The 15,399-nt window shown below is 40.9% G+C and overlaps 1 protein-coding gene and 1 long non-coding RNA gene across 2 annotated transcripts in view; one reads left to right on the top strand and one right to left on the bottom strand.

The window, feature by feature from the left end:
• eys (eyes shut homolog) overlaps positions 1-15,399 on the top strand; it is a 580,966-nt gene that overhangs the window by 173,862 nt on the left and 391,705 nt on the right. The gene's annotated exons all lie outside the window — the stretch shown is intronic.
• Positions 10,511-14,469, bottom strand: LOC306931125. The gene is made up of 4 exons (XR_013790975.1): positions 14,408-14,469; positions 14,239-14,311; positions 12,528-12,636; positions 10,511-12,211 (listed from the first exon to the last, which is right to left on the bottom strand). It is a non-coding gene; the product is annotated as an uncharacterized lncRNA (long non-coding RNA).

The raw sequence follows: 15,399 nt of genomic DNA, 5'->3' as shown, positions 1-15,399 counted from the left end.
TACCCCTCATAAACATGCTTGGTCCTGTTCTGCAGATTGGAGATAAGATTTCACAAGGGTTCTGGTTAACTTTTACTGTCTATTTCGTAAAAGCCCTTGGATTTTGTGAGTTTAGTAACTCATGTGTAATTTAGCATGGCACTTTTATTTGGTCACCTTAAGGATTTTTTAGGCAATTATTTCAAACTGGCCTGCAATTTAACAAAGTCATTACATTTCAAAAGTGTTACTACACACTATTTTGTCCCTGTCATTGACATGGGCTGTCAGTTTGTGTGTGGCAACTAAGTAAGTGTCACGATTCACACCTTCCACCCAGGCTTTTCCCTTGCTGGAAAGGAAGAGTTAACATTATTTTATACCACACATTCATTTACCATTTTACCCTAGTTATGAGTTACTTTTTACTTTCTGGTTTGTACTCGTCAAACGGGGAATGTTATGTATTCTGTAATGTTAACTTGTAATACAATTCACAATCACACAACTGTTTAAAACACAACACAGATTTCCCATTGTCTCTTACTGACATTTTGCAATGGGTCCCACTGGAGGCCTGTGTTAGGGGGGGGGGCATGTGTGTGTGTGGTGTGCGTGCGTGCTCCCCCAATTGTCAACATTCTTCCTGGCGGCCATCTTTTTTGGGCCTGCTGGTGTTGGGGGGGGTAGGCATGTGTGTGCATCCGTCATTCATTCATGACGTAATTGGCATTGACTGCATTTTTTCATTTTAACTTTCCCTCTGCCCTGATCGGTGCCATCGGCAGGTTTTATTGTGACCTTACCGATGGCTGCAGGGCTTGTGATGGAGAGCGCTGCTTTGCAAAGCTTTCCCCAGCTTCCACGTGGTTTGGCTGTGGGCGGTCCCTCCAGCTCACCACCTTTACCCTCGCCGGACGGGAGGGGATTTGTTGTGGTGGCCGCTGTTGTGGGGTGGACTACTGCAGTGGTTGCTGGCGTGGGTAGACATAGCAGGGCCAGCATGGCAGATTCCGCCCTGGTGAAACTCAAGGGCTTATGCCTTGACAAGGTGGATTCTGTGGGGTCTGGTGTCAGGCCGCAGCTTGCACTGGTGGAGGACGGTTTCGTCTCACCTAGGTCTGCCGCTCTGATGTCATCTCGCCCTTCTGAGGCGAGGGATTGCTGTGGCGTGCGCCACTGTTCCGTGGCGGTCGACTTCCTGTTGTCTCCCGCGACGGACGCCGTGACAGCGTGCGCTGTGCTGGCCCCGGCAGCTCGCTGGGTGGTTTCTTCCTTTGGACTCACCCTGGCCTCCGGTGCTGTGTTGGGAGTCTGGTCGATGTGCACCGACGTAGTGGCGGTCGGCGTCCCATTTCCCACGTCGGACACTGGGCCTTGTGCCGTGTCCAGCTCCTTGGTGTCGTGCGTTGGACGGCAGGTTCCCTGCGGTTCTGGCGTCGCGTTGGGGGGAGCCCGGCTGTCCTCCGCTGACGTAGTGGCAAGCCCCCCTGGGGCTCGCGAGGTGACGTCTGCTGTTGGGTTGAGAGGGCGGCCCGGTTCCTGCCGCCCCCCTGCCGTTTCCTCCCCCGCTCGTCCGGAGGTGACGTCTCTCTGCTCCTCTGCTGGGACCTGGATCCTTTGTGTTAGTGACCCTATTTTTATTAGCCCTATCTGGCCTATTTCTGGTGCGGCCTGCAGTTTGAGCCTTTTTGTTGCTAGAACAAGCATTTTATAGTCAGAAAGCATTTGGATCGAACTTTTCGGACTTATGAAGGATTTATTGTCTTGTAATATTGAATTCAAAACATTGAGAGATTCCCCTAACTCTATTAATGCCATTGGCCCGGCACAAAGCAATACATACGCTCTGTCAATTAACTGGGTCCACTCTGGCTGTAACTTTGACCACATTGCAGTCGTCAGCGACTGTCTCATGTTGTGGAAAGTATTTGTGCAGACATTAAACGCATTGTCCTCTTCCAAAGCATATTGTGTTATTATATTAGTTTCCTTTAACTCTTCACAATAGTCCGTATACGTATCTGCTACTTTCCCGAAAGCTATTTTAAGTTTAATAAATGCGTCCGCTTTGGCGGTGTTAGGAGTATTTTGTGACATCAGGCTTATTTCACACTCAGTAGCTAATTTTTCAAATATTGATCGTGCCTCTTCGCTTATAACTTTTAACTCATTGATTAATATATTAGCCATCTTTGCCTCACCTATCAAATTTATTTGAATCTTTGGGATTTCAGCAAGTGGTAAATGGTAAATGGTAAATGGTGCATTTATATAGCGCCTTTATCCAAGGCGCTTTACATAGATTGTGCATTACATTCACCCATTCACACACACATTCATACACCGATTGCGGCGGAAGCCATGCAAGGTACCAACCAGCACATCGGGAGCAATTTGGGGTTCAGTGTCTTGCCCAAGGACACTTCGACATGTAGCCAGGAGGAGCCGGGATTCGAACCGCCGACCCATGGATCATTGGACGACCTGCTCTACCTCTTGAGCCACAGTCGCCACAAACCGTGCTATTATTATCACGGTTTTATAGTTTTATAGCATTGACACAGGGGATTTAGCCAGTTTAGCATTTACAGTATTTTTTGTTTCTGTTACGGTTCTGGTCTAATTTAAGCTAGGTATTATAGTTAAAAGTGGTTTCACATTTCATTGCTAATAAAACCTGCCTCCCTTATTTACTCAATTCGTTTAGCCTGGTGGTTTGTGCTGTCCTACAGTTTACAGCCTGGCTGCATGCATGTCCTTTTGGTAGCTGCAATTAGCATTTGGGCTTGTCTTTATGACTTCCCCCCACCCCTTGCTGATAGCAGGAGTTGTTGCCTGTTAACCAAACTCCACCCTTCCCCCGAAGTGTTTAGAGTGAGGAGGCAATAGTTTTATTTGAGCCTTGTTGCTCTGCCTGCTTACCATCACTGCCCCTCCCCCGCTCATGTGGCTAGGTAGAAGTGTTTCAGGTTTCAGTAAGTTAGCTGGGGCATGGTGGCCATTTTTAAGATGCCATTATGCCCTGTCTGCCTGTTTACTCTGCCCTTCCCCCGCTCATGGCTAGGTTAGAAGTATTTCAGAGTAGAAGGCACCAGACTTAGGCTAATGGTTTTAGCAAATTAGCTTTGCTCTGGAGGCCATTTTCACCTGGTTGAAAGCCAGGAGGAAAATGGGAACAATAATGGCCCAGCTCTTAGTTTACAATAATCACTCCTGAATCAAATGACATTCAGCTTGCTTGGAATCAGAGGCTGGAATAGACATTGACTTTGGAGTAGTTATTAAAACCCAGAACTTGGATCACATTGTCGCCTGTTATTAGGTTAGCAACCTTTTAGCTTTACAGTAACGCTTTATATCCTAAAGTCTGCTGGCTTCTTCCTAGAGCTCTGTGCTAAACTGGATTTGTAGCTATGTACTGTTTTACGCTGGAGTTACTTTGTTTGTACATTTAGTACAAGGCCTGTGGTTACATCAGGCGATTTACCATCTATGCTTGAGACTTTGCGTCTGAGCTGTGGCGTCTATTAACCGTGCTTTGAACTATTAGTTACAAGGCTATTTTAGTTACAAGGCTACTGGTTTAAATTGTTAGTAAAGTTACCGCGATTAAGTTGATAATTGCACACTAACCTTGCTCATTTGGAGCGTTTGTTTTAGTAAAGTTACCGCAATTAAGTTGATAATTGCACCGTATGGTTATTTACTGTTCAGATTTATAGCTATCCACGATTTAACTTGCTAAGTTGATAGCATCGTGGTTCATAGCTACACCTACTGAAAGGTCACAACTGCACAAAGAGCATGTCTTTACTCAAACTGTCTAAATAATATAACTCAAGTGTCTTTTATACTTTTATTGTCGTTCAACAAACATACATTTAAACACATGAACTAGTTATCTAGGGTTGGTTTTAGGGTTAGGTTAGGTAAATAACCTGCATGAATGAGACAGAAATACACATACATTTGTCGATTACAGGCAGGTTTACACAACACATGGATAACACATTATTCATTGATTATTAATTGTTTGCATTATGTATCAATAATTACCATTGGTCTATGTGAGCTGTGTTGTTCATCGTACGTTTGGCACGAGGCTGGATTCATCTTAGTTGGTTCCACTAGAATCTGCTCTCTACACTCGCCGAAGTGGTTTATAAAACCTCTGTTTCCGACAGGGCCGCCCTCTGGGCGGTTCTTACTAGCTAACATTCAATTGGCTGCTGAGCTCCTTCCTGTGGTTGGTTTACTAGCTCTGGCCTGTTTCTGACATTCCCTTTCGCTTGAGAGGGAGAAGGAGGTGTCACACACACCTTCCTGTTACCTTAGCCTGCTTTGGGGTGAAAGGCTCTCTTGGTTATAGTTATAGTACTAAGAATTATTGAAGTTTACACAGTGCATATTTATTAATAGAAACCAAACGCTGATTACTATATCCAGCGGAACAATACATATGATGTAAATTCTCCTTTCATATTCAATGGCATTTAATGTTTGTATTGCCACAAAAAAGCCAAGACACATACTGTACTTGTTTGTTTTATTTTGTTATCAATCTGAATGTTCAAAGGTCAATTTAAATATTGAACAGGACACTAAGTGTCCTGTTGCTCTATGTTCAGAAAAGAAGATACAGTATCTACTCTGTTATTGCTCATGGGAACAGTTGTGTTCATGTCCAGTACATTATATAAAAAAAAACATATAAACTAAGCTGGATACAGTAGTAAACTGCTACTGGAACCTGGAGAAAATAAATTCTACTAAATTGGTACAGCTACATGGTTTCTATAATTATTCTGTCACGAGCTGTAGACAGTATTGGTTACATGCGACTGTGGCTCAGGAGGTAGAGCAGGTCGTCCAATGATCCATGGGTCGGCGGTTCGAATCCCGGCTCCTCCTGTCTACATGTCGAAGTGTCCTTGGGCAAGACACTGAACCCCAAATTGCTCCCGATGTGCTGGTTGGTACCTTGCATGGCTTCCGCCGCAATCGGTGTGAATGTGTGTGTGAAGGTGAATGTAATGCACAATCTATGTAAAGCGCCTTGGATAAAGGCGCTATATAAATGCACCATTTACCATTTTACATGAACAATTGTGAACAACCTCTGAAAGTTAATCTAAATCTAATTTACAGAAACTCTGCAGGTCAAATTACAGTAACAATAAGATTAAGAATGAAACTGAATATCGATACTTTTATTTCTATCTGCAGCATAATGTTGGTGTGACATGTTCAGTAAAGTATAACAGCAGTATTGATGGATTTATAATTAAGATAAAACCCATTTGTTGCATATAAAATGCCAAAGGGACAATTAATGATTCCCAGGATAGAAAAGGACTGTATCATACTGAATTACTGAGCTACACAGGGCTAAAACTATAAGAAATACTTCTAAGAAAGTATTTAAAAAGTACTGATGAATACTCAGCACCACCACTAGGCAGAGAGCCTAGGACCAAGTTAACAATTAGTTTTAACAGGACTACTTTAAGCAGGAAATACTCTTTTAGAAAAATACCTTCAAGTCAATAAAAAGATGAAACCACCAGGAAGAAGGATTGTCCAGTCAGCAGATTATGGTTTAGTTCTATTCATTTTCAGATCAGAGAGACAGAACAGATCCACACACAGCCAAATAACAAAAAAACTCTCACCCTGTGCGACAAACGGCACAGGGTTCTCTCTCTGCCGGACACAATCATGTGCCAGGCATTCATACTGTAGAATACAATTGTTGATACACATTTCATTGGCTGAACACACAGTTAATTTCCACTTTGCCACGCTGGCACTAGGTGTCGAACGCTCATTGGACCAGCACATAGATGATGGGACTGATATTGGGACAGCTTCCTTAATTCCGTCCTTGATGGCCATAGTCCGGGAAAGCACAGAGGCTGGCGTTGCTATGGCAACCTGAAGATAACATTCTTTCCCTGCACTGTGAGAGAAATGCTCCTTCTCACTAGGCATCAAGGCCACACTGATATCGAAGCAGCTGCATGTAAACTCAAATCAAAACAGCACACTACAGTATGGTGAATTTACTTGACTGGGGACAGACATTGAGTCTTAACTTGGCGTCAGGCAATCCATAATATAAATGATAAAATAGGGCTGAGATGATTAGGCCTGTGGAGGGTGATAAAACTGATGGTCAAAGGGCAAGATGACAAAATATGAACACTTGACACATGTCCACAAAAAATACCAATATAGCAGATCTACCAGATCCATCAACTCCATCACGTTTTGTGGATGAAGTGTCAAATGTGATCAATAATCAATAATCAATCTTCAGGGAATTAAATTAAAATAATATAAGGGTCAATTGGGAGATGAGAAATAAAAATTAACTCTATATTAAGGCTCAGGAGGGGAATGGAACCAGAATGGAAACAGTGGAACCAGGAACAATGAAAAATAAAAAATAGTTTTGACTTAAGACTAGGCAAACAATCACTCCTTATTTAGATGGTACTGTGGGAGAGAGACAGAATGACTTTTCTCTCTCGATCTTCGGTCTTCGGGGTTCTCAAAGAACTCAGCAATGTTGCAGCGTTCCTACGCCGTCGAAAGTGTCATTTGACAACAAAGTTCTTTGTGGCTCATCAGAGCAGACACTGGATGGTCTTCTTTTGGCTCGTTGTCGGAGCCGAATCTTCGCCCCGCCCCCCAGGATGGGTGACATAACAGGTGACCCATAGGTGACAATCTCAGCCTATACTTTCTCATTGACAGATACTTGATCTCTGTGATTCAAACGGGAGAAAACGGCCGGAGATGCCCCTAACAGTTCTTATACCAAGCAGAGCTTGGAAAGGGGGGGGGACAGGGTAATTGATGATGTCGTGTCGCTTCCTGGCGAGTCCATTAGTACCATGAAGGCCAAATATAGAATCAAGTCTATCCAGGGGAGGATATATGCCTAATCAAGTCAAACTCAAGGTGATGAAAACAAAATCATAAAATGAAATGGAAGGGGGAAGATGTCCCTATTCTAAATATCTCAATGTAAGGTCAAGGGGTGGTTCGGGGATAGTAAAGGTTAAATGTTTACAATGGAGGGATATTCCAAATTCAGAGGTAAAATATGAATCAAATTTAAAATAATAAAAATATAATGAGGTGGGATAATGAATCCTAATGGAAGGAAATTTAGATTGTCCAAAGATGGGATAATTCAGTTTACATAATCTATATAATGAAGCAGATCTGGGATCTGGAAAATGAATAGTCAAAATACCATATTAATCAATTGAGGGGAGAAGGAATGATCAAATGAATCCTAATACTAGGTAGGGAAGGGTAACAGCGTTTTAGCAAAATACAGTGTCTTAGAAAAGAAAAACATGGAAGAAAAACAGAAAACAATTATGTGTATGGTGAAACATGAGTGGAATTCTAATTTGTTCCCGATGGGAAATCTATGGGCAAATGGCATAAGGCCTATACTGTTCTAGGGGGTCGGGCCTAATACTGTTTTTTAAACGGTTCTGAGTGGGTCGGGGTCTAAGGGCAAACCCTAAACTTAAGGGAAAAGGGATCTCGAGGTCGACAACACATTCCTTCACTATTCTCCATCACTTCTTGTTGACCTCTAGATTACTCTGTCCCGGGTTTGTTCCTGACCACGAAACCACCAGAAATCCGTATCTGTGAGATAAAAACAGAAAGAGAAAAACAAACTGGTGAATGAAATGAAACAACCATTATAAACAATTCATCAACAGGGTAAACATCCACAGGGTATAGTTTAATTTTTTTTGAAAATGACTGTTCTACCAACCGCGCATGTTACACAGCCAAGGTGAAAGTAGGGCGTGTAGGTAGACAGGGAGACAGAGAAAGACAGAGAATCAGCATTCTACGTATGTATATGCACCTTAACGATAAAGGGCAGGGAGAATACAATAAAACGATATCTCGAGTAGAAAACAAAGTATATAGACGAAGATTTGCCCAAAATGGGGCGCAGAATCGTTTATATGTTCTGCATAGGATGGGAAGCCTTCTGAACGCCTAAGAAAAAAAATCAGTGAATACAGAGAACTGTACCACTCTGGGATTTAACTTAAATCAAGACCCCCTTCCCATGTAGTCCGGTGGCTTATACGACCCCCCTAAGAAAAAAAAATCAGTGAATACAGAGAACTGTATCACTCTGGGATTTAACTTAAATCTGGGTCGCACACTGTCCCCTGCGCGTCATTAAGACGTAGCTAATCGCCACACGCAGGTTAGCCAAGGTCAAGATAGACCGAAATTGACCATGATTTGTACACATCAGGTCTCAGAGAGATAGAGTAAAAAGTTCAAACCAAAAAAAAAAACCCAAAAAAAATCTAAAATAACAGGAATAATATGTCTTGGGAAAGAATGGTTGACACCACTCAAAAAAATAAATGAAATGAAATAATAACAAAATAATAAATGAATGAAATCAATAAGGGGATTGGTTGAAATCAATAATAAATTGTCATGATAATGGGCCTTTAAATGTTCATGGGGTCCTATCTAAAAATGAAAAACCATGGCACAGCCACTAGGCAATTATAAAGTGTATGAAATGATGATAAATGGCGGAACACGGAGCCTGACAGATAAATAAATCAATAATCAATAGTCGTCACGCATCCCTAATATTATCCTGTCATACCCTTCCAAAATAAGTGTTTCACCCACACACACACGCATGAACACGGACAAACACATATACACGCACCCTGTGCGTAATTGTCTCAGCTACTGACACACGCACGAACGCATGCACACACATAGACAAGGGCAACATATCCGCCCACAGGATAAACGTACTCACTCAGTCACTCTAAATACAAATACAATTATGTACAATATATCCAGGTGACATTGAACAACTGGTACGTTACATACACACCACACACACATCATTCAACTATTAAAAGAAGAATAACTGTTCTACGGGACAACATATACATCCATCCAAACACAAGACACACCTACGCACGAACACGCACGCAGACAGACAGAGAGGCCCACAGGCAGATAGAGAAAAAGGAGAGAAGGAGAGAGAGAGTTGGAGGCATGCGTTATCACACGCACGCACTCAGTCCCAGAGAGGGAGTGAGAGACTAAATTCCTTAGATAAGAAGCCTACACACTCTAAAAACAATGTAAAAAGGGGTGTTAAAAAATAATCATGTGTAATGTAATGGTGAAAGGAATCACAGACCTTTTTTACGGTATAAAAGAACCTTTCTACTCTCGCACCCTGGCCGAGGTTTGAGAGAAAGAAGACTATAAAAGAAGTAATATGCATGGGTTCCTACTGCGATATCAACATAACAGGAACGCATAAATACTAAACAGATAAGAAATCGAAGCAGATAGATAAAATGAAAGGGTGAGGATGTTGTGCCCATCGATGGTTGCGCTACATCCTGAAAATCTAAAGTGGAGGAAGAGTAATGTGACTGAGACCTGTTCAGGGATTAAGTCCCAGACATGAATGTACGGCAATAAATTATAATAACAGTATAATCTAAGAAAGATTACAGAAAGACAAATTACTTAACTTCAGAAAAGCAAGCAGCTGAGAATCAGGCAGGCAGGAGGTGGTCCCGGACAGGGTCCACCGAAGCGGAGAGGAACCGTCGTACGGACAGACGATCCAGGACAGGATGGGGGGGGGGGGGAAATCTGTGGAGGACCGTGGCAAGCTTCATGCTTCGTCCGTTCGTCCACAGATCCGCGGCTTGTATGTTCCCAAAAATGGGGAGGATCGGTTCCAGAAGTGAACATGCATCGACCAAACCACTGCTCCAAAAATATGACTATGGACTTTGTTCTTCCGGCAGAAAAAAAAAAAATGAAAATGGGGGTGGTTCCTTTTTGTCGGAGGTGCTAATTAAATAAATTAGACTTATACTCGGGAAAAAGACGGTTCGAAATGGACCAATTTGATGGATTTATAATTAAGATAAAACCCATTTGTTGCATATAAAATGCCAAAGGGACAATTAATGATTCCCAGGATAGAAAAGGACTGTATCATACTGAATTACTGAGCTACACAGGGCTAAAACTATAAGAAATACTTCTAAGAAAGTATTTAAAAAGTACTGATGAATACTCAGCACCACCACTAGGCAGAGAGCCTAGGACCAAGTTAACAATTAGTTTTAACAGGACTACTTTAAGCAGGAAATACTCTTTTAGAAAAATACCTTCAAGTCAATAAAAAGATGAAACCACCAGGAAGAAGGATTGTCCAGTCAGCAGATTATGGTTTAGTTCTATTCATTTTCAGATCAGAGAGACAGAACAGATCCACACACAGCCAAATAACAAAAAAACTCTCACCCTGTGCGACAAACGGCACAGGGTTCTCTCTCTGCCGCAATCATGTGCCAGGCATTCATACTGTAGAATACAATTGTTGATACACATTTCATTGGCTGAACACAGTTAATTTCCACTTTGCCACGCTGGCACTAGGTGTCGAACGCTCATTGGACCAGCACATAGATGATGGGACTGATATTGGGACAGCTTCCTTAATTCCGTCCTTGATGGCCATAGTCCGGGAAAGCACAGAGGCTGGCGTTGCTATGGCAACCTGAAGATAACATTCTTTCCCTGCACTGTGAGAGAAATGCTCCTTCTCACTAGGCATCAAGGCCACACTGATATCGAAGCAGCTGCATGTAAACTCAAATCAAAACAGCACACTACAGTATGGTGAATTTACTTGACTGGGGACAGACATTGAGTCTTAACTTGGCGTCAGGCAATCCATAATATAAATGATAAAATAGGGCTGAGATGATTAGGCCTGTGGAGGGTGATAAAACTGATGGTCAAAGGGCAAGATGACAAAATATGAACACTTGACACATGTCCACAAAAAATACCAATATAGCAGATCTACCAGATCCATCAAGTATCATAATAATGACAGCGTCAGATGTAATAAAGCAGAAATAAATCATATATTGATGCAATGGGTGAAAAAAAGAGGCTATAACAGACTCCAACACAAAGTCACCTGCACCATACTTTTCGGTGTTAATAATTTCTCTAAAAAAATCTCTGAAAGACCCAGTGAATAAGAAATACCACAAAAAAGAACAGGTCATTTAAACAGTATACCAGCTTACTTGTAATTAAAAATGTATTACGTGGATGTGCTAAGCTCTTGGATGTGCTAAGCTCTTGTCATAATATAAACACTAGGGTTTCTCTCCAGTGTGAATTCTCTGGTGTATTTTAAGTTTGGAAATTTGAGAGAAGTGTTGTCCACACTGATCACATCCATAGGGTTTCTCCCCCGTATGAATTCTCTGGTGTCTTTTAAGGCTGGACATTTTAGAGAAGTGTTGTCCACACTGATCACATCCATAGGGTTTCTCCCCAGTATGAATTCTCTGGTGGCTTTTAAGGCTGGACATGTGAGAGAATTGTTGTCCACATTGATCACATCCATAGGGTTTCTCCCCCGTATGAATTCTCTGGTGTCTTTTAAGGCTGGACATTTTAGAGAAGTGTTGTCCACACTGATCACATCCATAGGGTTTCTCCCCAGTATGAATTCTCTGGTGGCTTTTAAGGCTTAACATGTGAGAGAATTGTTGTCCACATTCATCACATCCATATGGTTTCTCTCCAGTGTGAATTCTATGGTGTATTTTAAGTTTGGAAATTTGAGAGAAGTGTTGTCCACACTGATCACATCCATAGGGTTTCTCCCCAGTATGAATTCTCTGGTGGCTTTTAAGGCTGGACATGTGAGAGAATTGTTGTCCACATTGATCACATCCATAGGGTTTCTCCCCCGTATGAATTCTCTGGTGTCTTTTAAGGCTGGACATTCGAGAGAAGTGTTGTCCACACTGATCACATCCATAGGGTTTCTCCCCAGTATGAATTCTCTTGTGGCATTCAAGTGTGGACATTGTAGGGAAGTGTTGTCCACACTGATCACATCCATAGGGTTTCTCTCCAGTGTGAATTCTTTGGTGTGTTTTAAGGTGGGACAATTGAGAGAAGTGTTGTCCACACTGATCACATCCATAGGGTTTCTCCCCCGTATGAATTCTCTGGTGTCTTTTAAGGCTGGACATTTTAGGGAAGTGTTTTTCACACTGATCACAGCAATGGTGTTTTTTCTTTGTCAAGCTTCTTTGTTCATTCACCTCTGGTAGGTCAGGGCAGTCAGACTGATGAGACACTGGATTGGAAACAAATACAAAATAAAGATTGTTGATAAGTAGAAAACAAAAGTAATTGTTGTGCAACAAATCCCTGTCACGTAGCTGACTATTAAAACAATGGACTTAAAAACCTTAGCATTACTAAAATATAGGGATTAAGTGATTACTTCCTTCCTTAATAATACTACAAATATTTGGTTGTTGCTGTGATGCAAAACACAAATGATCTACAGCAATGCTACTGATAATAAGCTCATAATAAAATGACTATTGAGAATATTGATGGAATAAAAACAGAACAGTGTGAGTGAAAAGGGAGGTTGAGTAACATACCAAGGTCTTTGGGTTCCTCCTGTTCAGCAGAAATGTCCCTGGTGGGTTCAAGAGAGTCCATCTTCACCTGAAGTCTGCAGTCCACAGTCAGATGTGATCAGAAATGATCCTGGAGGAGTTGTGGAGAAATGACACAGACCAAGTCTTCTTATACCAGAGAGTCACTAACTGCTTTGAATGATTGACTAAGAGAACAATAGAACCATCTCTACACCAATCAGTCATACTGTCCTCCACCCTCCCCACAGATATACTCACTCAATGGATCCAAAGTGGTCACACAATAGTGTATGGTAGGCATTTAAGATTAGACCAAGGACTGAGAAACTGTGATGTTTATTTGTTTACTGCTATATTTGATTTTATAATGGGAATTTGTTTTGTATTCATTTTTTATTTTTGTTTTATTATTCTGTTTTTTTATTTTAATTTGTATTCATAGTAATGTACATCTGTATTGTATTTGCTATTATGATCTACTAAATAGTATGTCATGTTACTGACTGGAATTGTCAAGAACAAACTGGACTCCTAGCCTACACACCATCAATACATTGAATGTTTTGCTTGAATTAATTGTGTATAACTTGGGTATTTTTGTGGCGTCACACGGTTTACTTATTACACCACTGAACAAACCACATGGTAGTTGGACTGATATTTAAACAAACAGTCTTGTTACTAATTAAAATAATTACTTTATGTGAAAATAAATAGCCAACAAATTCACAAGAATTTGTGAATTTTCAGTTATTCTGTGCAACTGTTATAGACAATCTTTAAGCTGGCAACACATATAAATTACAGTGAAACAAGGAATAAGATTGAGAATTAAATTGAATATTGTGACTTGTTTATTTCTATCTGCAGCATAATGTTGGTGTGACATGGTCCACAAAAGCAATATGCCTACAGTATGTCACACCGTTTACTTATTCCCCCACTGAACAAACCACAGGGTAGGTGGAATGACATTTAAACAGTCTTGTTACTAATTAAAATAATTACTTTATGTGAAAATAAATAGCCAATGTAACCCTAATTACCAATTAGTAATAGAGAACAGGTAGGAGTGATCAACAGCGTGTTTGTCAATACCTGGACTAGCATCAGAAGCACTCTAAGTTTTTAAGAGCCAGTGCAATGCACATCAATAATGACACAGACAACAATGAACTGAATTTGTTATATGGCCACTTGTTATTGTTGCCAATTAAAGACATAGGAAATCTACAACAACTGCAGTATCATGAAAAATAATAAACAAAAAGAAAAGCCGGCAAAATATGAAACCCTAGTGTTCCCAAAGTTTTTGTTTAGTTTGTTCGTTGGGGCCCTTTAATCTGTATCAGACAGTGTTCTGATTGGTCCTACCACACGATCAGTGAGGGAGGGGAAGACACCATCAGCATCCAGACTTCAGACATGAAATGCTTCCTTAATCATCATAAATGAAATGAGGTTGTGCAAAGGTATGTATGGCTCAAACGTGCTTAATATCTCTCCCTGGCTAGCAATAGGTGAGAGATGCACTAAAAATGTACCTTCAATTACTAGAACACAAAATACTCATGTACAGAAATGATATATTCCTTCAGTAACAACAAAATAAAATCACAGTGTTTCAAAACATAACATGTACACAAAATGAATCATTGGCACCTTGTGGCTAAACTCCATTTAAGATACCCATTCACATTGTCTCACTCACCGCTGATCAATGAATGATCTGGCTCAGACTGCAATCACCTAGCTGGTCGGTGATTGGCAACATTCGGTCTGCTCTACAAAGTTAAAATTAGACAATATACAGATCAGGAGCTGTCCAACAATATTTAGAATGTGGAATGTTGGTTTGGAAGATTATTCTGTAATCTTACCAAGCAGATGGCAAAGGATTCTCTCTCTGTGTTTGTTCACTACAGCATAGTACCATAACACCATGTGTTGCATTGAACAGGAAAAGGAAGTTTTCCTGCTTAAGTACTGACAGGAAGTAGCATCACTGGTAGGCTGGACATAAACTCTCACAGGCTCACTGATTGGCCAACTAGGTTGGCAGTCACAGAGCCAGGTAATTTTAACCTTGTGCTGAAATAGGCTAGACACCCTGGTTTGTATGTTTGCAACTTTTTCCCTTTCGTGTATATAGCTTGTTTTACATTTTAAACAGACTTGCAGAGCAACATTTTAGATAGAATTGTATAACTTAAATGCGTGTTATTTCAAAGCATTTTAGATTGTTTCTAACACTTTTAAATCAACTGAAAATGAACTTATTTATTCATCCCATTAATTATTTTAAATACAGGCTGCTGATTTCAAGCCTGGGTTACACCAACAAATTCACAAGGTTATAAGGTGTATTAACTTGCATGATACTGTGCAGTAACTTAGTTAGGATCCTACTCCAATGTATTCTCAAAAGGTCACTTTAAAGAAGAATGCAGCCTGAAAGTATAGTAACACCTCCCCTTTGTCTTGGAGTGGTGAAAACCCTCCTCACAGCTCTCCTCCAGTTAACTGCAGTCAGGCTCCATTTCAATGTGAAAGGATCATAACCAAAGACACCTAGATGATGATGGGCCATCATCAGAGATCTGTTCATAGATAGACCATAGACTATAGAGCAAAATTAATACTACCTTCTCTCGAATAACTGGTGGGGCCAAGCAAAGGGTAAATACATTCTTCTACTTCATGTGCACAATTGAGTCTTGTACAATTTAAAGTCCTTCATAGGATCCACTATACTCCAAAGCCAGACTAGCAGAGATATATCCTAATGTGAACAATAGATGTGACCGATGTAACCACGCCCCTGCAGGCCTTAGTCTTATGTTATTTTTCTGCCCCAAACTATATAAGTTCT

The sequence above is a fragment of the Electrona antarctica genome, assembly GCF_951216825.1.
Source record: "Electrona antarctica genome assembly, chromosome: 10".
Classification (NCBI taxonomy): Eukaryota; Metazoa; Chordata; class Actinopteri; order Myctophiformes; family Myctophidae; genus Electrona; species Electrona antarctica.
The sequence above is the reverse complement of the archived record's forward strand: the minus strand, read 5'-3'. Positions and strand labels throughout refer to the sequence as shown.